The sequence below is a fragment of the Panthera pardus genome, unplaced genomic scaffold (assembly GCF_024362965.1).
Source record: "Panthera pardus isolate Hobbes unplaced genomic scaffold, ASM2436296v1 HiC_scaffold_7, whole genome shotgun sequence".
Classification (NCBI taxonomy): Eukaryota; Metazoa; Chordata; class Mammalia; order Carnivora; family Felidae; genus Panthera; species Panthera pardus.
Window position 1 is genome coordinate 39,141,286 of NW_026527002.1, and position 27,783 is coordinate 39,169,068.

Genomic DNA, 27,783 nt, shown 5'->3' on the forward strand with positions numbered 1-27,783 from the left:
AGAGAGTAAATATTTTAAGATTTCTGGCATAGTTTCTGACACAACTATTCACTTCTGCCTTTGTGATATGTAAGTAGTCATAGGTAGTAAGTAAATGAATGGAGATGTCTGTGTTTTAATAAGACTTTATTTACAAAAATAAGCAGTGGGTATGAATTGGTCTGTGGGCCAGAGCCATAGTTTTCTAACCCCTGGTCATGGGAACCTTTGAGGATATGATATTTTAGCAGAGACCTGAATGAATGAATAAAAGCCATGTGAGAATCTGGAGAAAAAATGCCTCAAGCAGGAGGAAACACAAGTCTAAAGGCCTTGAGATAGCAGCTTGATTAACAAGTGTGAGCCTTGAAGTCAAGTTAACAAAAGTAAGAAATATAGGAAATTGGATCAGAGTATGTAATAGACTGCATTGCTGGTCAAGTTGTTTGTTCCTCTGTGCATACACATTCTCTGCCATGTGATATATTGTAAGTTTCCTCTTAAGTGGAGTAGTATATTTTCCTAGACTTGACTTTGCATTTAGCCATATGACTTGCTTTGGTCAATAGAATAAAGTAGAAGTGACAATATGCCAGTCCTGAGTCTAAGTGTTAAGAGACCTTCCCTGTTTCTGTGCTCTCTCTCAAACACACATCTTCTATTCCTATGAGAAGAGCTCAGACTGGTCATCTGGTCCCTCTAAGAACAGAGCCACCCAGGCAAGCAACCCCACGTGAGTCCTGTCGGGATCAGCTAATTCTTAGCCAAGCTACAAACACTTAAGGGATAATAAGTATTGTTTTAAGCCACTGAGTTTTCAGGTTGTTTCTTACGTGATGTAGAGAGGGAGCCAAGGGGGCAGATGATGGCAGCCTACTGTGATTACAGTAGGAACTTTAGATTTTGTTCTACAAGAAAGAACACCATTTGAATGTTGATGACAGAGGTAAGGTAAGACTTGGTTCACATTTTAGATGGGCTATCAGGGTTCCTCTGTGATGGAACTTGGTGTGGCTGGCATGGAAGAGAAGGAGAGTAATCAAGGAAGGGCTCTGAAATTTTTGTCCTGAACAAATGGTTAAATCTTGGTACATTTGCTAAAATAGAGGATGATCTAGAGGATGAGTTGGTTGAAACTGGAAAAGAATATAGAATTGGGGTCAATATCAACAGAGAAATATTTTGTTAACATGAAGCCATTATGATTATCACTATTTTATTTGAACAAAGCCTTGTAGATATACTGTGTAAGCAACCGTATTAGCTTGGGCTGCCATAACAAGATACTACGGACTGGGTGGTAAACAAAGAGATTTGTTTTCTCACAGTTCTGGAGGCTGCAAGTGCAGGATCAAAGTGCCATCGGTGTTGATTTCTAGTGAGACCTCTCTTCCTGGCTTATAGACAGTCACCTTCTCGCTGTGTCCTCACGTGGCCTTTCCACCGAGAGAGGTCTCTGTTGTCTCTTCTTTTTCTTAAAAAACATACCAGTCCTGTAGGATTAGGACCCCACTCTTATGACCTCATTTAACCTTAGTTATCTCCCTAAAGGCCCCTTCTCCAAATATAGTCACGATGGAAGTTAGGGTTTCAACACATGAATTGCTGGGGGAAGGGGTGGGGGAACCAAAGTAAGCCCATAACAGCTACCTTTATTTGTAGTATGTATAATCGACGAAAGCAACATGAGTTGAACTCCAGTTAGCATTAACTTTTTGGTTTCCTTCACAGAAAACATTTTGAAAGTGTTGTGTACATTCTTTTTTCTCAACCTTTCCAGTTAAGTTTCTTTTCTACCATTACACTAATATTTCTCTTGGTAGGGTCAGAAATGACTGCCATAGAGTTTATCCCATGGTTTCCTTTCTTCTCTCTGCTTTCTTGACTCCTCTTCAGATTTGACACGATTGACCATACCCTCCTTGAAACACCCTCTCCTGTTGGCTTAGGTGATCACTCACTCTCCCTGTTGTCAACTAACTTCTCTAAGAACTCCTCACAGTCAGCTTTGCTGGCTCTTCTGTGAGTGTTGAGATGCTTCAGAGCGTAGGCCCAGACTCGCTGTTGTTGTTGTTTTTTTTCCTAAATCAATCTGTCCTCAGGTGATCTCAGCTCTCATGACTTTACCTAAAAACCTATAAGGCTATTAGCTCCCACATTTATGCGTTCATCAGGACATCCCCACTTTGATCCAGACTTTTGCACATAACTGCATCCCGACTTCTCCACTTAGATATTAGCAGTCATCTCATCAAGTCCAAGAAAGAACCCTTGATATGCCCCTCGACCAAACTAGTCCTTCAACAGTTTTCTCTGAGTAAATGGCACTGTCGTCCCAGCCGATTAGCTCAACACCTACGAGTCTTCCTTATGTCTGCTGTTCTCCTACCCCTGATGTTTAATTTACTAGCAAATCCTGCCAGTTTCACCTCCCTCCCCCATTATGCCACTTACTAGCATTTACATAGTAACCACCTACTAGTTTACCGAAAATAAAATTTGCAGTTTAATAAAAAGGTTGCCAGCACTTTCAGTTCAAATGTCTGGTTCCTTTGTGATGCCACTGAAACATGTGGCTAACACAAGTGAAGAAATGAAGAAGAAAAAAGAATGTATGTAGTGTAATAAGCACACCTTGCTAAGATTTTTTTAAGGACCCAAAATACAAGTGGAAGGAATGTTATATAACATCCCATGATGTGTATTGACTTGTGGGAATCCAATACCAAACAGAAAATAAATGCACTGAAAACAAAATTTGTTTTGGGAGAATTTAACTGTTCTCCAGCCGGACTGTAGGTTGTGATATGAAATCCTGTAGCCACTCAGCTTGTGTGGCAGTCTGTCCTTTCAAACCTAAAGGAAGAGGCTGTCTATGCTAACAAGGGACAACTCTCTCACATGAGCAAAGTCCTTGGTGGGGACAGACCCTGGGTTACTTTCTGGAGTCTTTCAAATTTAACATTTTGACCTCCATATGAGATAGGCTATACCATTATCACTCCTGTAACAAGATAAATGAAAAGCTATGACAAAGAAAAAAAAAAAGAAAGAAAGAAACAATCAAAAGCAAGTAGGACTCTTAAAAATCCATAAAATCATTATGCCGTTTTAACCAATTACAGGTCTGCTTTCAGTTAAAAAAGTGCCAAGAGCCAACCACAGAAATGAGTCACAATGGAAATTTAATTGAAGACTGCCCGCCAGCATCCATTGAAAAGACTATTTTGAGAGAGCTTTCAGAGATTAGTATTGAAGCCATATTTGATTTACTTTAGGGACTGTTGCATTCAGACTAGTGAAACTACTCTCCTCGATGGTATGGCCCCCTGCACTGCATTTTCCTTCACTTCCACGAAGGAAAATGAGGTGAAAGAAATGATTATTTTGCAGGGCTGGATAAATAATTTGCAACACCTGGGGTGCCTGCGTGTCTCAGTCGGTTAAGCATTCACCTTTGGCTCAGGTCACGATCTTGGGGTCTGGTCCATGGGTTCAAGCCCCGTGTCGGGCTCTGTGCTGACAGCTCAGAGCCTGGAGCCTGCTTCAGATTCTGTGTCTCCCTCTCTCTCTGCCCCTCACCCACTCGAGCTCTGTCTCTCTCTCAAAAATAAATAAACATTAAAAAAATTTAAAAAAATAATTTGCAAGACCTGATGCAAAATGAAATTGGGGGGGGGGGGGGTGGCTTGTTTAAAATTAAGGAAAAATGTGTTACTAAAATTACTTAAATATAATCTTTTCTCTTTCTTCTAAGATGTCTTTATTAACCTTTTGACATTTTTCATTAACTTTTTAATGTTGCACTGCCTCAGGTGGGTGAATATACACAGGGTTAGTATAGACCCTCACAGGCACCGAGGGCTCAGCCTGAGCCACTAGACCTATTGGTCAATCTCCCTTTTGCACGCTGGCCACCCAAGCCACAGGGACAGGTGACCTTGAGGGATTCTAACCTCATAGAGGATGGACATGCTAGCAAACTTGATCAGGAGTGGATAAAAGCGTTCCACACCCCCCCCCCCCCCACAAATATGTCACCCATTAAATGCCCTATGAAGCTGACAATCCTGAGTTAGGGCAGCCATCACATTACCATGCCCCGAGATACTGTGGGGTAAAGGCTTATACAACCCCAAACTTCTCCAGGTCCATACCCAGCACCCCCCGCCCCACTCTAGGGGTGGAGGGCAATGGAAGAATGTGGGACTTCCCTTACTAATCTGCCCCTGCCCCTGGTGGAGGAAGTATGAGGTGTGATGGGCTTGAGGCCCACAAGGTGGGGACTGGGCTGCCAAGAACTCATGCCAGGGAGGGGGGGAGGGCAGCAGGAGGCCACACCACATGTTAGCTGAGGCTCCGAGCCCCACCTCCTTATGCTCTATTGTCCTATCAGACTTCACTTACAAAACACAAATTCAAAGACTAAATGATTAATAATTCCAAGACAGTGACTACAGAGCGAGGAACCCCAGGTCCTTCTGAGCCCAAGGCCATGTATGACTGCACTCGTCACATGTCCATGAAGCTGACCCTGGTGGAAAGTGAATTTGCTGGTGACATCACAGAGCCCTGATCCTGGAGAGTCTTGGAAGAGCTGTGTGCCTTTGCCAACTCTCCTCCAACACACACCATCTTGTTTCCTACAAAGAACTTTCTACCTCAGTAAGACAAGAAAGGCAAGGCATTGTAGAAAGTTTACAAACAGTATCACTTTCGCTTCATGCATTTACCAACATCCTATCTAGCAGTCCTAGAACTTGCTGAAGACAAAAATGACTTAATTTGGAGTCTGTTTCTAGACAGTGCCATTCTAATCTGAATGTGGTTAAGGCATTGTTGCCAGCAGTCTCGGCTGGGTTCAACGAGAACCTTACACAGATACGGCTCTCTGAGTCCCTTACAACCTGCACTGGACTAGCGCTCATCTAAGCCTCACAGTGACCGTCGTTCCTCCTCTCTTTATGACTCTGTTTCTCTATCAGTATTGCTGTCCAAACCATATCCAGCAAACCCGAGTCATTTACGATGAATCAGTGCGCACATTTGTACCACTATACTCACAGTATCAATGCGGTAGACAATTTTCATAGTGGTACACGTCTGAAACTCCTAATTAAAGACTTATGTGTAACTAATAGTTTTGAAATTCTTCGCAGCTCTGTACATATGGTCTTACGGTTTTAATTCCACCTCTTGTTATTTTGTTGTTGTTGTTTGTTTGTTTTTTGTAAGGTGATGTCGCTTCCTTGGGGGAGTGATTAGATATAACCCATCATATTTAATTATTATAATTGTATATATAATCTTAAGTAAACGTGTATTTAATTATGATTATTTGTGTGTAAAATTTCTTGAATACTTGCTACCTGTCAACTATACCTAATCTTTACAACCATCCTGTGAAGTAAGTACTCTCATCGCTGTTTTACATGTGAAGATGCTGAGTTGCCAAGCAGTTGAGTCACTTGCTTAAATGCATATGGCTGGTTGAGAGCAACAATTCTTGAGGTCACACCATTAGCCAGGCACCATGAGAAGTATTCTATATAGGTTACCTTATCTCATCCCTACCGCTATTCTTTGGGATAGGACAACCGTTATGCTCATTTTAGAGATGAAGACGTTTGACACTAGCAAGGTTGATTTTCTCAAGGACACACTGCTGTTGCCACTGAGAAGGGCTGGGATTTTACCACAGGCATTTGGACATGAGAGGTGGCGTTTTCATCTATTATACTATTTGTGGAAGGTTGTATTTGACAAAAATGCTCAGAGAAGTATTTCTATTCCAAACTCCTCTTCCAGAATCTTGAACTCCCGTCATCAAGAGAGGGAGTCAACTCTCGCTCCTCTTGAAGCTGTGTGGACAGTACGACCACCGTGGCAAGTAGCAATGCGGGGGAGGTGATGCTTGCTACACGTCTTTTGTGGCTCCTGCGGGAGGGGCAATACAGCCTCTACCTGGCTTGCTCATGATGCCCATCCTTGGCACTCAGCCACTGTAGTAGACAGAGTAGTGGCTCCACAAAAATGCCCGTGTCCTAACCCCCGAGACCTGTGAATATGGTACAGTATATGGGAAAAGGGACTTGGCAGATGTGATTAAATGAAGGGCCTTCAGATGAGATTAGATTGGATGTAATACGAGGGCCCTTAAATATAGAAGAAGGAGCAGCAAGTTCAGAGTCAGAAGGAGCCATGACCACAGAAGAGGAGGGCTCACAGAGAGGGAGGCAGGAGCATGTCAATCAGAGGAAGATGTGATCATGGAAGAAAGGCACCAAGAGAGGCAATGTCACTGTTTTTGACGATGGAGAAAGGGGGTCAGAAGAAAGGGATGTGGGGAGTCTCTACAACCTGGGAAAAGGAAATGGATCGTCCCCTAGAGCCCCCAGAAAAAAATGCAGTGCTTCAACCCCTGCCTTTTAGTCCAGTGAGCTCCAAGTCGGATTTTTGGCCTATAGAATTACAGGCTAATACATTTGTGTTGTTTTAAGCCACTAAGTTTGTTTTAATTTGTTGAAGCAATGATAGGAAACTAATACAGCCACCCTGCTGTGAGGAAGGGTTTCAACTGATAACCCAAGCTAAGGACTCAGCCAACAGCCAGTGGCAGCCACTAGAGAGTGAGTCAGTGAATGAGCCTTCCTTCAGAAGATTCCAGCTCCTAGCCTTTGAGATGCTCCTGAAATGCCAAGTGGAGCAGAGAGAGCTTCCTCTGCTGAGCCCTGCTTAAATGTTTCAAGGGATTGTCAAAAATACAGAAGCAACAAACAACAACAGCAACAACAACAACAACAACACACACACACAAACAAAGACAAATATGAAGGTCTGTGTTACTTTATTCCACGCTTTGCTCAACTAAGAAAACTTTCCTGTCTGTGAAGCAATTGTTGAGTTCTGAGTTTCATAATTTACATATTCACAAATTACAGTAAGCATTAACCTACACCTAACTGCTGAGAATTTCCTATCCTGTTAAAATATTAGACTCATGCTTATGAATAAGAATCTTGAAACAGTAAGCAATAAACAAGGAAGCATGCCAATGGCCACCCTCACAGTAAGAAGAATTACCCTTATCCATGACTCGTGTAGCCCTTGTGTCCTTTACTGGTTATAGCACTACCACAAATATTGTAGTCTTTGAGAAACATTCTATTTAGATGATTCCTGAGATTCATATGAATAGCCAAGAACCTTGATTCCACAATGTACTGCATGCAGAACACACAGAAAACTGTGGAAGGCCATCTAACAAATATAGGTACTTGTCTTGATTCAGAATTTTTTCTTTCTTTCTGTTTTTTTTTTTAAAGAAAACATCACAGGGCTACCATGATCATGAATTTGGCATTGTTATTTTTAGCCATGCATGTGTTTTGTATTTTTGCTCCTCAAAGAAAATATTATTGTTTTGCATCTTTCCACGCTTCATGTATGATATCATCAACCTGAAGCTTAATTTTTGGTCCCTATTATATTTTTAAAGTTTATTCATTGATGCTCATAGGTCTAGTTTATTGATTAAAAATTTTTTTTACTTTATTTTAGAGAGAGAGAGAGCACACAAGCAGGAGAGAGGGGCAGGAGAGAGAGAGAGAGAGAGAGAGAGAGAGAGAGAGAATCCTAAGCAGGTTCCACACTCAGCACAGAACTTGACAGGGGGCTCTATCCCAAGACCCTAGGATCATGACCTGAGTTGAAATCAAGAGTTTGATGCTCAACCACCTGAGCTACCCAGGCATCCTTTGATTTTTTTAAAAAAAGTTTATTTATTTTGAGAGAGAGAGAGAGAGAGAGAGAGATTGAGAGAGAGAGACCCAAGTAGGTTCCATGCTGTCTGTCAGTGTGAAGCCCAATGCAGAGCTCAAACTCAGGAATCATGAGACCATGACCTCAGCCAAAATCAAGAGTTGGAGGCTTAAGCAACTGAGCCACCCAGGTGCCCCCGGTTTACTGATTTTTAATGGCATATGTTTTCTGTTGTCAACTGACACTTATGTTTTATTTCTGGTTTCTTTTAGCTTTTTATATTAACCAAAAATGCTGTAACCTGTGTTCTTTACACATCTCCGTGGGTACATCTACTAGAATTTAGGGATGAAGTTGATGAGATAAAAGAGATATGAATCTTCAAATTTGACAGATATTACTAGATTATTCTCCAAACAAATTTTAATTCCATCACAGTGCGTGAGAGCTTCACTGTTCTATATTCTTGCTCACATCTGCTGTTACCAAACGTTTTATGTTTTGCCAAATTAAATCTGGAATTATATCTAATTGTGGTTTTCCCAGATTATGAGGGAAACTAGGCAACCTTTCGTATGTTTATGGGACAATCCCCCCCCTTTTCTGTGAATTACCTATTTATAGCCACTGCCTATTTTTCTACTGAGTTTTGTGTATGTGGTCTCATTTGTAAGCACCTTTAAAATTTTTGAATAGTAATTTGTTTTGTTATACACTTTGCAAAAGTCCTCTCCCAATGTTGTGGCATGTCTGTTTACTTTGTTTATGGTGTCCTTTGTGTAACATGTGCTTAAATTTGAATACAGTCCACTTTATAGTTTCTTCAATAATGTGTGCATTTGTTTCTCAAGATGATGCATATATATATATATATATATATATATATTTTTTTTTTTTTTTAAATGTTTACTTATTTTTGAGAGAGACAGAGCACAAGGGAGGAGGGGCAGAGAGACAGAGAGGGAGACACAGAACTCAACGCAGGCTCCAGGCTCTGAGCTGTCAGCACAGAACCCGATGTGAGTCTCGAACTCACTAACTGTGAGATCATAACCTGAGCTGAAGTTGGACACTTAACCGACTGAGCCACCCAGGTGCCCCAAGGTGATGCATATATTTTTGAATACATACTTTCTTCTAGACTTTTTTTGTTTTTGATCTATCACAAATTTACTTTTTTTGTGTGTATAGTGGTAAAGGTTCAATTTTATTTTTCCACAGATATTTCATTTCTAAGCATCATGTATTGAAGTACATTTGTTTATTAAAGCATTTCATTATCCTCACTAATTTTTAAAAAAAATTTTTTAATGTTTTTAAATTTATTTTTGAGACAGGGAGAGACAGAGAATGAACAGGGGAGGGTCAGAGAGAGTGAGACACAGAATCTGAAACAGGCTCCAGGCTCTGAGCTGTCAGCACAGAGCCCGGGTCCTCACTAATTTTTAATGGTGTCTCTTGTATTAAGTTTTCATATACATGTGAGTTGGGAAGAAACTACCAAACCTCTATGAGTTAGCATACACTATTACCTCTGTCTGGAAAGTCCTGTTTTTGTTGACTTGGAAATATTCTACTCATCTATTAAGTCCTAGCTTAAATATCATCTCCTTTGTGAGATGGCTCTCACCCTTCTTCGTCCTTCTCTATGTTGATTACAACCTCATTGCAATATGCATTGCACCATAGATATTTTTTTCACAGCCAGATTTTTAGCTTTTTTGAGGCTAAACACATTGTCCTGCTATTTTATGCTGTCAAACACCTTGTAGATATTTAATAAGATTAACTAAATGAATACATTAATGAGTGAATCTTCAAAACAGAACAGCTTGAGTGACACTTGGTAAATCTGAATAATTCATCCTCATATCTCTGGTCTCTCTTTTCCCTTGTTTTGCTGACTTTGTGGTATAGAGACTTTAACATAGTTATTACGGATGAAATCCTTTCTAAAAATTGCTTCTTAGGACTATAATTTGTAGAGATATGATCTTACTTATTAGATTCTTCATTTCTGTTTTTTTTTTCTTCAATAAGTGATGTCTGAGAACTAAATCAGCAACCTTACCTACATGGTGATCTGCTTCATTTGAAAATCCCCAATGCCGTCATGTTGAGAAGTAGACTATAAGCTTCACACTCTGAGTGAGCTGCTCTTAGGTACATATAGCTCCGTAAAGCACACTAAACACTGTAAACTCACCCATTTTTACCTAATTTTGTTTGGATACTCTATAGTTCCCTATCAAATGTAGAGACACCATAAATAGTTACTGAATATTTGCATGATAATATACGTGTGTGTCTTCACGTGCTGTACTCTTGAGGTTTTATAAGATCTAGGACCCTCACAAGTAGTAAAGAGCATAACTGACCTTCTGTACATTATTTCCATCAGACTATACACACCCTATGAAGCAGGCTAGGGATCAGCATTGTCAACGTGACCCTGAGGTGACCGCAGTCACTTGCTTCTGGTATTATTTGGAAGTCAATGTAGACCACCTATGGTAGATATTGTTTTCACTTGCAGTAAATACTCAAATGATTAGCAGTCCTTTATGGCCACCAAATTTGCTATTGACTAAACTCGCTGTACTAAATGCTACCATTGACCGCAACAACTCAAGAAAGTGAAAACACAACCTATATGGGAAAGCATGGTCATCAAAACCTCCTAGTCAGCCAATATTTCAACTGCAAGATTTACCTTAACTTGGGAATGTGGGAGTTTGGATTTCACATTGTTACAGGTCAACAAATCATACAGAGTTAGCTCTGACTGATTCAGAGGAGTCTCGTTACAGCCAGTTCCACACTATCTCTGCACCAGGGTCAGCTGTATCTCTGATACCTCTAATTTGCTTCAGGAAAGAGCCGCTGCTTCCAAGATTTCACTCAAACTATTCTTTTAAGACATCCTTAACAGCCTGAGCTTTTCTCTAGATCTTTCTTTTCCTTATCCCTAGAAATATCCTTTCATCATTGGCTTTTCAAGGTGTTCCGCCAATATAATTTCTAAAATTGGTCTTTTCCATTCCTGCCCCAGTTGATCTAGTAAATACTTGAGTTTTCTTTCTTACTTTCTTAACTTTTTTTTTCTGGTGGATTTCCTTTTTGAACACTTCTTGCCTCTACTCTCCTATGCCTCCCACTTTGCCTCCACACAAAGATTTTCCACTTCCTTTCCCCCTCAGCCATATGGGTTCCAAATTTTCTCATTCTCCTCTGTTCACGTCCATGTTAAAAAAAAAGAGCTGTTTATCTTAAATTAGTGTTTTAAGTCCCCAACTTACATTCAAATTACTCTTATCTATAACCTCTGTTAGACTCTTCCTCTCTTTAGAGTTCAGTTTCCTTGTTTGTAAAATGAGATGGTTGGGAATGGTCTATAAGATCTATTTCAGCCTAAACATGACTCTGTGACTCTATGCATCTAACAAACTCTGTCTTCTTTGGTCACTTCAAATGATTACGGCTCATTCACCACCAACTGGCTACCTTTGACTTGTAACATCTTGGGAAGCACTTCGGCTCTCAGCACATTCAGTGTGAACATGGATCAGGAAAAAGAAGAATGAGCCAGTTCTAGCATCAGAGCTGTGCTCCTCTTAGCACAGTGTGAAGTGACCTGGTTGGGAGGATGTGACAAAAGCCCAAGAAACTACCAAAGGGAGACTGGATTAGGATAGTCACAGGCAAAGATGCAAGCTGAAAGGTGTATGATGTCCCAGAAGATGACAACCAGAGGAATTAGGCCAGTGTCAGGGCTTCAGGGAGACAGATGATAGAAAAGAGTAAACAGAAATTTAGAACTCAGTTATCAGACAGATACTTGTCTTCTTTAGCAACATACTTACTCAGAAATTGAGTTTAGGGGTCATGAGGCAAAGTAAGAGGAAGCTGCAAGGCCTGCGGATAGATGCAGAATCAGAGTCAAAGGTGAAAAGTGTAGACGAGAGCATGAGACCAGAGTCCTTAGTCTTTTTGTACCCCCTTCCTTCCCCAAAGGGCATAATTCTGAATGCAATGAGCAGAAATAGATGGACTTTATCTTTAGCTAAGGTATCTGTTAGATTACCTCTCACTAAATTCCTAATTGCATGATGAGACTGCTATGCCATTCAGGGGATACAAGACTACAGTTATGTTTCCTCCATTCTGCTTGGCAGACAGCACAACAGGAGACTCCACTTGGTCTGCTTTAGATCAACTCTTTCTGCACAAGGAGGATTCTTGAAAAGAATTGTCTACTTTCTGAAATGAAAATTGGTAAAGATTATATTTTCCAGAAGTTCGATTCATTGGACAGTCTTTTTAATTTTTCAAAGATGTAAATATTTTTTTTTTTGAATTAGGACTCTGCATGCTTCAAATCCTTCTGGAAAATGGGTGATTGGATTGACTAACTTTAAAGTTAAAACACATTATATAACCTTTCTATAGTCAAGTAAGGTAGCTGTTATTCCTAGATCCACTTTGCAGATGGCGATATGGGGGTTCAGAATGATCAAGTACATTGAAGTTGGTTACACAGAGCAAGAAATGAAGCTGGGATTCAAACTCAGGCCTCTTAACTTTAAGCCCTATGCTCCTTATAGTACATTCCCTATAGCTTTCACCCAGACTGTGATGTATTTAGAAGGGTGTTTTCTGGCACATCCTTCAACTTGTATGTGCTTAGCAAATTAATCATAAGAATGTAACAGACATAAAATAAACATCTTGGTGGAATGACTGGATGACCACCTACATCTTCCCTGCCCTTACTTACAACTCCCCTCCCCATCCCCTGCTTAACATTGGGAAATAAGGTTTCCCTCCCTCCCTCCCTCCCTCCCTCCCTCCCTCCCTTCTTTCTTTCCTTCCTTCCTTCCTTCCTTCCTTCCTTCCTTCCTTCCTTCCTTCCTTCTTTCCTTCCCCTCTCTCTCCCTCTCTCTCTCTCTGTCTCTCTTGCAGTCTGCTTTTTACAGTTTGTATGGACAATGGTGCCATATACACTAGAGCTTCCTGGCAGAAGGAAGATCCACTCATCGATCCCTTGATTACACCATTCACTAAATATTAAGTGAGTTCTCACTCCTTCAAGTCCTTGTGTGAGGTACATAACTGGGCATCATAGAATGTTTATGCTAATGGATATAACAGTCTAATCTCTTTTGCTCTGTGTAACTGGAAAAGGTTTCAGAAGATTGAGGTTTGGAGAAAAATTAAGAAAATGAATCTCAGTTCAAATAATCAAAAAGTCCCCTATGAAGATGAAATGGAGCTGATTCTCATTCGACTCTAAAATACAGTCAAGCATGAAACACATGTTTTCAAATACCAGCGTGGAATGAATGCCATAAATGCCAAAGACATGGTCAACCAGTACAGTGCCTATCTCTCTCCATCAGAGTAAATTAACTCAAGATTGCTTCTATTAAGCCTTACCTCTTCTTCCTGTCCCTCCCTCTGCTTGGAGGAAAATGCCTGCTGATGGCGCTTCCTGGCACAACAGCTACTCTGATATTTTCAGCGCATTTTGCCTTTTGGTGCTCCCTTAACTCAGTGACCTACCCGTGCTGGCCAGAGCTGCATTAACCAGGTCCCGCCCGCACAGGAGAAATTCCTTTCATTCATCAGCAGATAAGGAGTTTTGACAAGCCTCTCTGGGGAGCAAAAGGGGAACACATGCACACAAAAGATTGCCCTGTAACACTGAGAAGCACAAAGTGAAGGAGCCAAAGAAAGACCGAAGGAAGCTTTGAGGCAGCCAGGGCAGACAGGGAGTCTGCTATCAGAATTAAATGCGATGTAGTCCAGAGCCCTCTCTCTGTCTCTACCTGCTTCTTCTCAATGTCACTATCGGCCCACAGTTTGATACAAAACAGATCCCCAGAAGTATTCCAGTAACTCCTCAGGACCACCAGGGCAAAAACAAAAACATTCAGGGCTTGACACTTACCAGGGCAGCCTGCCAAGCGTATCACATGTGAAAAGAGCTGCTCGGAGAGAATAATCTTGCTCATGTTCACAAGGCCGGGTGTTAAGTCTGTGAGAACCCAGGGCATTTTCCATCCAGGGCAACCTACAAGGGCTGGGAAAAGCACTTTTCTATGAACTGCCAGAAAGGGCAATTACACGTTTTATGGAAGTAAAGGCTGAAGGAGAACATGAAAGGTCAGTTGGGGGAATGGGGAGAATTAGTCTACCCTCTTGCCTTCGAGTCTGAGTACACTGAAATGACCCCACCTTGCAAGTATATTTCCACACGTTCTTTACGTGAATCTCTTCTGCAAACCTGGCCTTGAGGAATTCTGACACCCAGCCTAACAGTTTCATGATACATTTATTTTGATGTACCACACTCCAGTCAAGATGATAAGGTGGCCTTCTCCACTCTACAAAACTTTGATCCATCGGTCTAGCAAATATATCTAGAGCACGTACTACGGGCCAAGCATGTTCTAAGTGCTAGTACTAAATCAAGGAACAAAACCCATAATAAGGCCTCTCGCTTTTGAATCGTATCCTGTGATAGAGTTTCACAGATACACAGTATATTAATTATGGCAGAGAATTTGGTAAATGAGAAATAGGAGGTTCAGTTAGCTAAAATTGATTTCACAACTCTTTGTTGAATACTTCCTCTATGTGGTACAGTGTTTTTCAGGTGTCAGGCTGGGGATAAAGCAGGAACCAGATGTGCACCTCCAGTCCTCCCGTTTCTTTTATTCTAGTGGACTTCGCGCATCATTTAACTCTGCTCTCACATCCATTTCTTACCCTCCTCTGCTCTTCTGGGGGTAGGAGGGCGAAGGGAGAGAATCCTTGCATGTTATGTTTCTTAGGTCCCTTTGTCAAATGGCTTTTGACCTGCTCTCCCAAGAGCAGACACTGGCTCAGCTTTGGAGGGCAGGAGGAAGTCAGCAGTCCTACTTCTTCCTTTCCTCTTAGGTGTCTTAGGCGATGGCTGCCTCGCCTGTGGACACCAGCTCTGCCAGCCATGACTCTAAGCCCTGACAGACACTCCCCTTACTTCTGGGCTCTGGTAAAGTCTCCTCCTCCCATTTTCCCTCCAGATCCTTTGGGTGGCGGTGACTTCTCGTTCCGAGTTGCTTCACTGTCTCCCTTTTAACTTCTCTGCTTTTTGATAACCTGTGTGATCAAATCCTTGCATGGAATTTCCTGTCTTTGAAAGACCTAGACATTTTGTTTGTTCGTTTTCTTCATGGGACCCTAACTGGAAAAGAAAGTTTTGATCAGGATATGAAAAATGTGATTAGCAAAACAAAAGGGGAAGTATGGATGTATAAGAGATGGGATGTAGAAGAGAAAATACTGACTGTATTAATTTGCTAAGGCTGACACAACAAATACTACAGACCAGGGAGAAGAAACTACAGAAATTTATTTTCTTGCAATTCTGGAGGCCAAAAGTTCAAGATCAAAGTGTCTTCAGGTTTAAGGCCTTCTGTGGCCTCTCTCCTCGGCTTGCAGATGTCTGCTTTCTTCGTGTGTCCTCGTATGGTTGTTCTTCTGTATTACTGCCCCTGGTTTCTCTTCTCAAAAGGATATCAGTCGGTTTGAATTAGTACCCACCTTCATACCCTCACTGTAACGTAGTCACCTCTTTAAAGAATCTATCTTCCAAATACAGTCACATTCTAAAGTACCGGGGCTTAGAGCTTCGACATACAAATTTGTGGAGGAGACATAATTCATTCCATTACACTGACCTAGTTGAAAGGTCAAGAAGGCCTGACTAGGAAAGGTGGCAACAAATAGAGTAGCGGGAAGGGCTCTGGCAACCACAGATGCATTTATTTGATTTTCCCATATTTGACACACGTTAATCAACACAATGTGCCATCCAGTAGATATGTAGACTTGAATAAGATGAAGGGTCTCTCCTGCCCTTGACATTGGATAGGAGAGACGGACAAGCTGTGGAACAATAAAAATATAGCATGACTCGTCTCAGGCTACATCGAGTACAGGGAGTAGCTGGAGTATGGAGAACAGGAGCATCTCACTCCATTAAGAACACCAGGAATGGCTTCCTTGAAGTAGACGTCACCTAAGTTGAGTCTTCAAAAAACTAAAGTAGTAGGCAAGTGAAGGAAACATTGAGAGTAGGAAGAAAATTCCAGGCAGATACAAAAGCATGTTGTCTTGAGGTTAGACCCGTGAGTGAAAGGTAGCATAGCATTTTGATCCTTCCTGACATTGACAGGACAGGTCCTAGTATTTTTATAAGAACTGAGAATATTTCTCAATATTCATTGATGTTGTACTCTTCCTAGCTCTTTTAAAAAACATTTGTAGTTGGCCTCTCAGCCTTTGAGCTCATGTTTTGCTTTCTCGTGTTTGTTTGTTTGGTTGGTTTTAGTTTGTTTCTATCTCTGAGAGAAGGTCATGGCGCTCTTTCTTGACCATTGTCTCTCCGATTTTGGTTTGGCTTTCTCCCCTTTGGCATCTGTGATCCTGGGGACCCAGGATGGTGCAACTCTTGGGAAGCTGCGGGGAGTGTTTGTCAGAGCAAGGGGAGGAACAGGGCAGGCTTTTAAAATTCTGGTTTGTTGCCTTTTTTTTTTTTTTTTTTGCATCTACATTTTTAATGAGGATGTTCCTTCTTTAGCCATATCTCTGTGGCTATATCTACAGTATTGGGCACACATGGTTGGCCCCAAACCGATGTCAAGAATAAAATAAAAAAATAAAGCTTTGTCGTGTTGCTCTTTTTCAGCTTTTTCAATAATCTCTTTCCTTACCGCCTCAGGGTGTCATCTGAGAAGGTTCAAAGTCATTCTTACGTAGATTTCTGGCTTAAAGAAGAAACCGTTTGTCCAATGACATTATTTAAGAAGGAGAGTAATTGAAAAATAATGTTTATAGCATTATAAAAAATTCTATGGGCTTTTGAAGATTTTGCACTTAATCATACCTACCAGAGCCAAAAGGTTTAGAGGTCCCCAAAAAGAGTCACTAAAACCTTTACATGAGGTCTTTTTCTTAGGAAAAACTCTAGTAATTCAAAAGAGGTTTTCTGCATATACATTTCCTATTCAGAGCAAAAGGACATCTAAGTATTCATCAGTGCCTACTTACAATAGATTTAGGTAGAGAGGCCTTCCTTTGTCATTGGGACTAAATTGCAGGTTGTTAACATGAAATAAGAATAACGTGCATCTTACCAACCATTAGGATTGAAAACACTGACTTGTGGATTTCCTGGTTTATTAGCTTGTTTTATATTTCCACTTCTGCAGAGGAAATAGATCCTACATTGTAACAAGAGAGCATTGAGTTAGATGTAAAGAGGAACTTTGTGTGTCAGGCTGATTAAACACTGGAGCAAATTAGCAGGGGAGCTTATGGAATCACCATCTGTAGAGATATTTTAAAAATAGAATTGACAATTTTCTTCTTTGGATGATTTAGGAAATGCCCCTACTGGCAAGAAGATGGACCAAATGGGCTCTTGAAATCCTTTTTGGTTTCCTGCTCCTAAGAGTCTTTCTCTACAGTTCTTGGAAGTATTTATTTCCTAAGTATAATGTAGAACAGAATGCCCATAGCAAAGGTGGTGCGTGCGTGTGTGTGTGTGTGTGTTTGTCCATGTCATTAGTAGGAAAGATGGGAAGGGAACATTGTGTTACTTTAAAAACACAATTTTCACTTCCTAACCAGTCATTTTTACCTATGTGAAATAAATGAGACTTCCTCAGACTTTCTAGAAGCTTGCCTCTTTCCTGACCATTCCCTCTCTTTTCTATGCCCACACTTCACATGTAGGCCTGATCTTGTGCCTACTCTCAGCTTCCACTTTTCCACTTATATCCTGTCTCTCCTGAGGCAACTTTATGCTCTTCTGAGCCTTCTGCTCTTGGATGATTTGAAAAATCTGTTTCCACAGCCATGAATCTTTCTCTGGGTTACAGACCTGCATTCCAACTATCTGCTAGATAAATCTACCTGAGACAACCTCTCAGTAAATCCAACTCAGCAGGTCCCAAACTGAAGAGATGGCAGAAGAGAAAAGGGTGCTTTCAGAAAAGGGTGCTTAATCTCCATCCACACTTCTACAGTTCCTCCCATGACCCTCTTCATCCCTAGCCCCGACTCTACCCTGGTCATTCTTCCTCCCGTGTTCTCCATCTGGAACTCTGCAACAATTCGGCCTCATCTTGCACAACAGCAGTCCCATGACTCGTGACCAAACAGCCAATGAAAATCATACCTGACCATCTCCTCGGGCACCACACCATTCTCACAGCTCGCTGCTCTTGTGAGCTCCCTCGCCTTTCTCAAGCTGCTCATTCCTCTTTGCCTCTGGTATTTCTTCCGTGTTCAGTCATCTTCCTACCCTGACTGGGGAATCCTACCTGTACAATGTGACACATGGTTCTAGTGTCAGCTCATCTTCTTTGGAAGTCATATTGAATCCTCCATGATGTGCATTAATCAACCTCTGTCCACAGATGCTCAGTACCTCCTTGATATGACTATGGAAAATGTATATACCATAAAGGGTGGACCACTTCGAAACTGAGGCACACTTGTCTACACCACATCCCAGATATGAGACCATGATGAGTGACTTAAATCTGTTTCCCTAAAAATGGGGCTAAAAAACCAATACTACCCCCACAGGAGTGACAATGAAAATACTCAGTTGGGAACTGGCGAGAATAAAGAGGTGAACATTTTGTACACCCGAAACTAATGTGACGCTTTGTGTCAACTGGACTCAAATAAAAAGAAGAAAAAACAGGCTAAAACGAGAGGTGAATGGTCTCTGTATTCAAGCAGCTTATAGTCAAATAACTGTAATAATATATGCAATAATATCCAAATAACTGTAACAAGCTGTAAAAGTAACATCTTCTTCTTCATCAACATCATCATCACAACTAACCTTCACGTCCAGCACTTTCTAACCTGAATGAATCATTCAGTGGCTAGATGTTAATGAAAAAAACTCTTATGACAATTAGGGAAAGCAAGGTCATTTAGATTTGTTGACCTTTCTTCCTGCTAGGGCAGGATAATTCCCCATAGCATATTCTTAAATGTTTAACGAGTCTATTTAAATGACTGAATCTATTTGGTTCCTACAGCATCCCATAAAAGATTAACCTACAATGTATAAGCCAGAAGTTCCAGGAAATTTCTTTTTCTGAGATTTACTTTTCCTCCAATCATTTCACCAAACCCTCATATCTCATAATTTCATTATAAAAAAAGTGCTTCGTCATTGTACAGTAATTATGCCCAGTATTTGTAGTTAATTATCTCATTGCCTCTGAGTTTTCTTTTCCCCTTACAGTGATGTACCATGTACATTTACTCCTTTATTCTTCTAAGACAATAATCCTAAGTAACCAAATCATAGTTACGTTGAATCTATTTGTATCTTCAAATTGTTTCCCATTTATTAGTTCTGTGGCGAACTCTCAAAACCTTAAATATCACTTTATTTGGTGTAATGATGATGGTAATAAAAACAATAAAACCAAGAGGGAATAAAAGAAGAATATAAAAATAATGATGCCTTGCATCAATTCACAGAACACTTTTTGTACAAAAAATGTACGGAACACTTTTTACATCAATTGCGGTGGAATTTTATCTTACATGGAGACTGGGCCTTCAAACCAACATGGAAGGTGAAGATTGTCTACAGTTAATTTACCCTTAAAAATCCCTTAGAAAGTGCCACATTCAATTTCAACATCCCATTTCTCACTAAGTCCAAAGATTTCTTTTTTTTCTTCTGCCATTGGAACAGATCGCTGTTTCTTTGGTTGAGCTCCAGATGAAGCAGTTGGCTTGCTTTTAGGCACCATGTTGCATGAAAAATAAGTATCTTTAAACACTAGAATCACACTCCTGCACCATCAGGTGCTCACATTATGAGAAGCAGCCGCAGGGAGACAGAAGTCTGAGCAGAGACAGCCTCTCCTGTCACTCTCCCCCTCAGGCCTGTGCTCAGGCACGGGAGGGCTGGGTGGATGGCCACGCTATTGCATACCTCCGTCTCTGCCTCTCTGTCTCTGATTCTTTTTCTTTCTTTTGTGAGCTCCGAGAGGATAAGCATAGAGCTGAGTATATTTAAGTCAAAAAAGCTTCATGAGGGGCGCCTGGGTGGCTCAGTCGGTTAAGCGTCTGACTCTTGATTTCGGCTCAGGTCATGATGTCATGGTGCATGGGATTGACCCCCTCCCCCCCAACCCACCACCGCTGTCAGCGCAGAGCCTGCTTAGGATTCTCTTTCACCCTCTCCCTCTTCCCCTCCCCCACTCGCTCTTTCTGTCTCTAAATAAATAAATACACTTAAAAAAAAAGCACCGCATGATATGCTACCATTGTGCCCCCTTTGAGTATCTTAACAATCTGATGAGCTAGGTAGGGATTGTTATCTTATTTTCTCAAGAGAAAACATATTAGAGTAGGACTGGTGAATGTAAAAGTAAAAATATAGGATGCTCAGTTAAACCTCAATACCAGAAAAACAGTCAGTAATCTTGTAGGATAAGTATGTTCCAGTCCATACTCAGGTCATACTTGTGTTAAAAAAAAAAAAAAAAAAAAAAAAATATATATATATATATATATATATATATATATATATATGTGTATATATATATGTATATATATATTTTGTTGTTGTTGTTGTTGTTCTTGTTTACCTGAAATTCAAATTTAACTGGACACCCTGCATTTTATCTAAAAATTCTAGCTCAGAAGTATTACTTGGCCTCAAAACATCTAGTTTCTAGACCTTTATATTAGCTCATGATGCTCCTCATTACATTTGAACATCTTATTTGTCTACATTTAAATGATTTTCGGGGAACACCTGGGTGACTCAGTCGGTTGAGTGTCCGACTTTGGCTCAGGTCATGATTTCATGGTTCATGGGTTCGAGCCCTGCATCGGGCTCTGTGCTGATGGCTCAGAGCCTGGAGGCTGCTTCGGATTCTGTGTCTCCCTCTCTCTCTCTGCCCCTCCCCTGCTTGTGCTCTATCTCTCTCTCTCTCAAAAACAAACATAAAAAAAAAAAAAGAATTGTTTAAATGATTTTCGATTCCTATTGAAATTACAATTTCGATTGACTGTAAGATTACTTAAAGAAAAACAAGCAACATACACAAATACATCTTCTTATTAAGATGGTCCATGAATTAAGACTCACATTTGAGCTGTATTAGTCCATTCTTGATAAGGAATGGAGTATCTCCTTGGGTTTTGCTTTCAAGATAAAACACCCCTTGGATTGGACTTTAGGGCATGATGCGAAACCCAGGGAAAAGCTGTGAGTATAGTAAAGGCCTTTGCTACCCGGATGGAATGGAAAATATTTAAGCCAAAAGAAAGAAAAAAGGTCACGTTCACATGTCTAATATATTGAGTTTGTACTCATTATGACATCATTAATAGCCGATTAGAAAACTCTCTTGGTATTCAGCCTTCTGACTCCATTTCATAATAATTGGTATTGATAGTATTTTATTGTGCTATGTAGTTTGCCAGCACCGAGCCCGATGGATTCGGATCCAGAATATAAGCAACGCCTTAACAAGGCAAGCACGATGTTATGTTATTTTTACCACGCTGTGTTACCTGGCAGGCAATTACAATTCTGGACTTTAACATTGTTTTCCAAGAATAACAATCATCTAATGTTTAGTTTGGCTGAAGCAGGGTTTGTGATTGCCCACCTATTAGAAGAAAAATAAGACATTCCTGTAAACGGAAGATCTGAGGCAAATCACGAAACATTTTAAGAAAGGGGATAGCATGTTCTGTTGGCTACACTAGAAATTGCAAGAGGTAAGGGGAAGTGGATAATAGACAAAGGTCTGAGTACTACAGGTCTTTTGATTATCCTTAAAACACCCCCAAAATGCTATCATCCATGTGCGGGGGTAGGATTTAATTTCATTGGAATAGCTCTGGCACTGTGTCTTAAACTGGTGGTCAGATTCCCTGAAGAGGATTAGGGAAGCATCCCAAGGGGGTCATGTGGCCAGAACAGCTGACTTTAAAGCAGCTATTTAATCATGAAGCAAAAGCAGAGTAGTCTAGTGTTTATGAGCTTGTGCCCTGAAGCAAGCACACCTGGAATAATTATGAGTTCTGCTACTTACTAACTCTGTGATCCTGGGAAAAGTTTTTCTAAGCCTCAGTTTCCTCATCTGTGTAAGGGGAATAAGGATGCTTTCGGGGTTGTTTTGAAGGAATTCATGGAACTAAAAGAGTAAAGTGCTTATTGTATAATAATCACTAATAAATGAAGCTGTTATTATTAACTATAAAGAATGTGAAGAGAATAAGACTTTTTCGTTCGCTTGTTTCTTACATCTATTCACCAGACATTTAGTGAGTGTTGGGTGAAACTATTTTAGGTGCTGGACAATAAGACCTTTCAACCCCAGGCTGGGCACTTTCCCACATCCCTCACCCCAATTTGCTACTTCCATACCAAGAGGGAGAAGGATACATAAGATTACAAAGTAAGTGATAGTATGAAATAACATTCCTTGTGCCCATAACTATATACCTCATCTTATATTATTTAATACATATAATGTCTGTGTGGGATAAGTGTCATATTGCCTTATGATAGGTGAGGGAACTGAGGCAGATAGAGTTTTAAATTGTTTTTAATATTTATTTATTTTGAAAGAGAGAGAGAGACAGTGAGAGGGGTAAGGACAGAGAGATACAGAATACCAAGCAGGTTCCACGTTCTGAGCTGTCAGCACAGAGCCCAACGCAGGGCCCAAACTCAAGAACTGCAAGATCATGGCCTGAGCCAAAGTCAGACGCTTAACGGACGGAGCTACCCAGGTGCCCAACAGATAGAGTTTTAATAGCATTATCTAAGTTCGTGCACGGCAGAGCTGGAGTTTGGACCTAAGTCTGCATGACTGCAAAGTACATTACCTCAGCTACTTACAGTTGGGAGAAAATGCCTGAGAGCCTCTAAAGAGATGATTCACCATCCTGATGTGACCAAAAAAAAAAAAAAAAGGAAAGGCCAGAACTTTCATCATTTCTATGGTCACTAAAAATTATCTTATCTTGCATTCGGTATAAAAACTGAAAGCTAATTCTTATATCAAAGTGACCTTGTATTAATTCCCTAGTTCTCTTCCATGAGTGTGCATTCATTAACATTTCTGTAACTAGTCCCTCTTATTGCTGATGTGATCAAAATCAAACGGTTAATGAACTAAACCACCCTTGCTAAAAATAATCTCTGCAAAGACCGCATGTGGTAATTCTAATGAGCTATTTTACAGTAAATGTACTTACGAAGAGCGTGAAGGAAACAAAGAAACGGAGTTCTCGAAGTCAAATTAAAAACCAGCATTCAGTATTAAAAAAGTTAATCTGGGGCCACCAGACTACATTTTAATTCTACGCTATTTTTTGACCAAACATGGCATAGCAATTTATCGGTAAATAGCCATTCTTAAACACCTACACAGCAATTAGATTTGAACTTCTCTAAAGAGAAACTGAGTCACCAGCTAAGTAGCCATTTCTTGAATCTTCGAAAGGCAATTCTAAAAAATCAATACTAAAAGCCCAAAACCCTGTCTCCCTGCCTGTTTCTGAAGACTTCAAATGGGGATTATTCATTTCCCCACTTGTTAACTTGGAAATATCTGAGGTATCTGTCATTTTGAAGTACTCCGGTATTTATATACAACGTTTTCAAAATTACAATCATAAACTTGTACTTTAATGGGGAAATATAACACACAGTGTTTAAATGTAAAATGGAACATATGAGACTCCAAATGAAACAAGAAATCTTTCAGCTCAGGAGAAATCTGTGTTCAGGTCAGTCACAGCCTGGATCTTACAATTAGTCCTTCTTGGGGTGGGTGGTGGTGGCGGGGGGAGACAGCATTTGTGAAGACATAGGACATATTGCTAAAGACAAACTTAGAGGAGTGGCTGTCAATATACTTCTCTAAATATTATAAGCAATGAAGAAGTGGGAGATTTACATGTTCACATTATCCCCACTGAGGCATATTATCAAGTTAGCTAAATGCCTTTCCCAGTGCCCCTGCACCCAAAACGAAACATTAATTATACACTCAACAAAATAGAAGAGAGTGAGGAAAGCCATTCACTTGCCACAATAATGATGAGGTCAACGTGAAGGGGACATTCGTGTCAATGAAGAAGCTTTCAGTTGATAACAGGCCGGTAGGTAGTTATATTTTAACCCTCGCCTCTCTCTCGGTCATTCTTGTCGCTGTCACACACAGCCATTCTGTCCTCTGTCTTGTGAATTATTCTCACATAGCGTCTCTCCCCTCATCCTCAAATGCCCACTTACCACCCTCATCAACGTGTCATGACCTCATACCTTTTTTCCTTTTTTATTGTCTTGCTCCCCATCTGTTTTCACTGTTCCTAGCCCACACACTCCCCACTGCTTGAATGCTCTAGAACCTTTGGGAAGCATCTACATTTTTCCTTCACTCTCTGGTTATGTGCTCGAGACGCCACAGAATTGGTGGACGGCCTCTTAAAAGCTGTTGGTAGCACTTTCAACAACAGCCAAACTATGGGAAGAGCCTAAATGTCCATCAACTAACGAATGGATAAAGAAGATGTGGTTTATATATACAATGGAATACTACTTGGCAATGAGAAAGAATGAAATCTTGCCATTTGCAGCTACGTGGATGGAACTGGAAGGTATTACGCTGAGTGAAATAAGCCAGGCGGAGAAAGGCAGATACTATATGTTTTCACTCATATGTGGATCTTGAGAAACTTAACAGAAGACCATGGGGGAGGAGAAGGGGAAAAAAAAGTTACAGAGAGAGGGAGGGAGGCAAACCACAAGAGACTCTTTAGGACTGAGAACAAACCAAGGGTAGATGGGGGGGGTGTGGAGGAGAGGGAAAGTTGGTGATGGGCAGGGAGGAGGGCACTTGTTGGGATGAGAACTGGGGGTTGTATGGAAGCCAATTTGACTATAAATTATGTTAAAAAAATAAGCTGTTGGTAGTCTTGAAGAAGGGGAATAGCAGCATGAGACACGGTGTCTAAAGACGCTCAGAACACCAAAATGCCCTCTGTACACGAGATAGGTGTTCTTCCCTCGCAGAACCATATCGGATGGGTGGGTTTCTGTTCAGAACACTGTGTTAGATGGCGACGGGCATGGGGCCTTCCTATTGATGTGGTACCAGGAGCACGTCTACTCCCTTCTCTATGCCTCAGTGTCTTCAACAATGAAATAATGCAATGCAATGCAATGCATTGAAGGTCTGGGCCTTCTGAAGCAGAAGGACAAGGTGCTAAAAAAAAAAAAAAAAAAGGAAAAGAAACTAAGTGGGGACAATTAAATCTGCCTCAAGCAGGACATGCCCTATTATGAAGGAACCGTATGTGTGAGGAGTAACCATTTTTAGCTCTGGTTTGGGCAGACAATTTGCATCACATGTCCCCGTACCTAGGTTAACTTTGTGTGTTTTACCTAATTTCTCTTTTCTAGTGAGCGGTTTACCAATGCCAGGGGCTTAAATCTCAGCCAGTTTCAAAATGAGAGAATGATGATCGAGCAATGCTCTGGGAACTGGCTAATGTTCTGAAGTTGACTAAACAGGCAAAAAACTGTATTGCCTTCTTCAGCAACCCAGATGGAATGCAGAGGCTGACCACAGTGACTGGCCAACCACGAGGAAGGAGGAGAGAAAGGGAGGGGGAGGGGAAGCAGGGAGAAGAAGATCCAAGAAAGAGAAAACAAAATAAAGTACATTACCCTAAAAATGTTAAAATATCAAAGAAACTATTTAGGAAGAAACACATGAAACAGCTCTCATGCATCAGCCACACAGTTGGTAGCATCTCTTACTTGGGGCTTAGCCAGTGGGTGTTACTGTGTGCAATTACTTTAGAATTCTCAGTATTGTTTAACATTGACCAATAGCTTCTGGGAAGGCTTAGAACACTTCAGGTATCTTCTAAGGAGGCCGCATTTAGGAATACGTTAATCCACCTGAAGGTAAAGAAAACCAACAGAGAATGAACTGAATTTTGGAGATTAGTAAATATACATTAAAATGAATATCAAGTGATAGCAGCATAGCTTCAAAGAAGATGCCGTTTTGAATTGAGAAAAAGTTAACTTGATCAGTGTCTGGAAGGGCATGTTATCTAACCGTATATTATCATTTGGTTGAATTTCACTGGCAAGCAGAGAAATTTCCCCCTTCCTCCTTGGGAAGTGCTGCTGTGGAGAGAAGAATTTTCAAGTTGGTCTTTAATAAGGATCATCAGTGGGGCGCCTGGATGGCGCAGTCGGTTAAGCGTCCGACTTCAGCCAGGTCACGATCTCGCGGTCCGTGAGTTCGAGCCCCGCGTCAGGCTCTGGGCTGATGGCTCGGAGCCTGGAGCCTGTTTCCGATTCTGTGTCTCCCTGTCTCTCTGCCCCTCCCCCGTTCATGCTCTGTCTCTCTCTGTCCCAAAAATAAATAAAAAACGTTGAAAAAAAAAAATTAAAAAAAAAAAAATAATAAGGATCATCAGTGTGCAATTTACTACTCCCAATCAATGGTTTCTAGCAAGGTCGTAACAAAGGAATGTCTTCTGGGGGCGGGGGTGGGGGGGCAGCACATAGTATTCCTAACTGAAGGATTATCACACAGAGAAATTTCTTTCTCTGTGCTGGAGCGCAGAAATACACCAGTACTTGAATTTTCAGAGTGATTCCGAGAGGACAGGAACTTTTGAAATGAAAGCCAATTTATAGGATTAAAAAAAGCATTTTTCTTGGGGCGCCTGGGTGGTTCATTTGGTTAAGCATCCAACTTTGGCACAGGTCATGATCTCATGGTTCGTGGGTTTGAGCCCCGCGTCGGGCTCTGTGCTGATATCGCGGAGCCTGGAGCCTGCTTCGGATTGTGTCTCCCTCTCTCTCTGCCCCTTCCCCTGCTCGTGCTCTGTTTCTCTGTGTCTCAAAAATAAATAAACATAAAAAAAATGAAAAGAAAATATTTTTCTTATCTTTAAAAAAGGCAACCCCAGGTGATTTGTGTCCATGTTGAAGCAGAAGTTCACAGCTACAGATTAATGCCTTGGTTGGTTTTTCATTGACTTTTGTTTAGCCAAGTGGACCTCAAAATCTTCTTGATTGTGCACATCTTCAATGAGGTCAAAAGATTTGTAAGCCACATTTATCATTTGTAGGCCACATCTATTACTCTCTCTCAAAAACATTTTTAAAAATACAAATATTTACATACACATACATATACTTAAACAAATCTATATACTGAAAAGTGAAATCATTTTGAAGAATAGTGTGCCTCAGTATCCTCAATGGACTTATAAAATATTATAGTAATGTGTCAAAAGTAGATTAGATAATTATCTCCTATGCTGTATATATAAACAATGATATTGGATTATAATACATCCCGAATGGATTTACAGAAATCCTTGGTTTTGTGGCTAAGAGTTGTTCATTAGCCATACTTTGATTATAACCAATTTCACGGCTTAAAGTACGAATTCATTGTATTGAATGACATCATAATGCAACGAAAGCCCAGAATCTGGAGTTAGAAGCTCTAACTAGAAACACCAATAACTGGTTCTGCACACTCTTAATAGTTTTGAGCCTTAGGGTTTTTTTTATTATTATTAATAACTGGGGATACTTACTTTGTAGGTTAATTGTAAGATTAAATGAAGAAAAACACATTAAAAGTATTTACATAACATGAACACACTGAGAAAATAGCTATTTAAATTACTAGCAATAAGCAATTATTTTATTTAAGAATAGTAGTCCAAAGAATGTCTCTACCTCCCACCCTGTTGCAAAAATGCTTCGTATTGATGTCAAAATCTTTGCAAAGAGAATAAAGAATCTAAGGAAAATTTCAAGTAACTGTTACTTAATACATTTTTAAATTAGTTAAGATGGTAAAGTGTTTTAAATTTATTTTTCTCTCCAAAAAAAGAGAAAAGAACATATTTTAAAAAAGCATGTAAACACCTTTCCCTGAA

General features: G+C 40.5%; 1 long non-coding RNA gene across 3 annotated transcripts in view; it reads right to left on the reverse strand.

The window, feature by feature from the left end:
• Nucleotides 1-27,783, reverse strand: part of LOC109269487 (uncharacterized) — a 172,099-nt gene that overhangs the window by 137,948 nt on the left and 6,368 nt on the right. Inside the window, exons 1-2 of one of the 3 annotated variants that reach the window (XR_008419890.1) lie at nt 13,177-14,024; nt 11,604-11,655 (exon numbers count right to left, since the gene is read on the reverse strand). The exons of 1 other annotated variant lie outside the window; for it this stretch is intronic. This is a non-coding gene — a long non-coding RNA (uncharacterized LOC109269487). Of the gene's footprint in view, nt 1-11,603; nt 11,656-13,176; nt 14,025-27,783 lie in introns of those variants that run through there. One more of the 3 variants, XR_008419889.1, reaches the window with a different exon arrangement.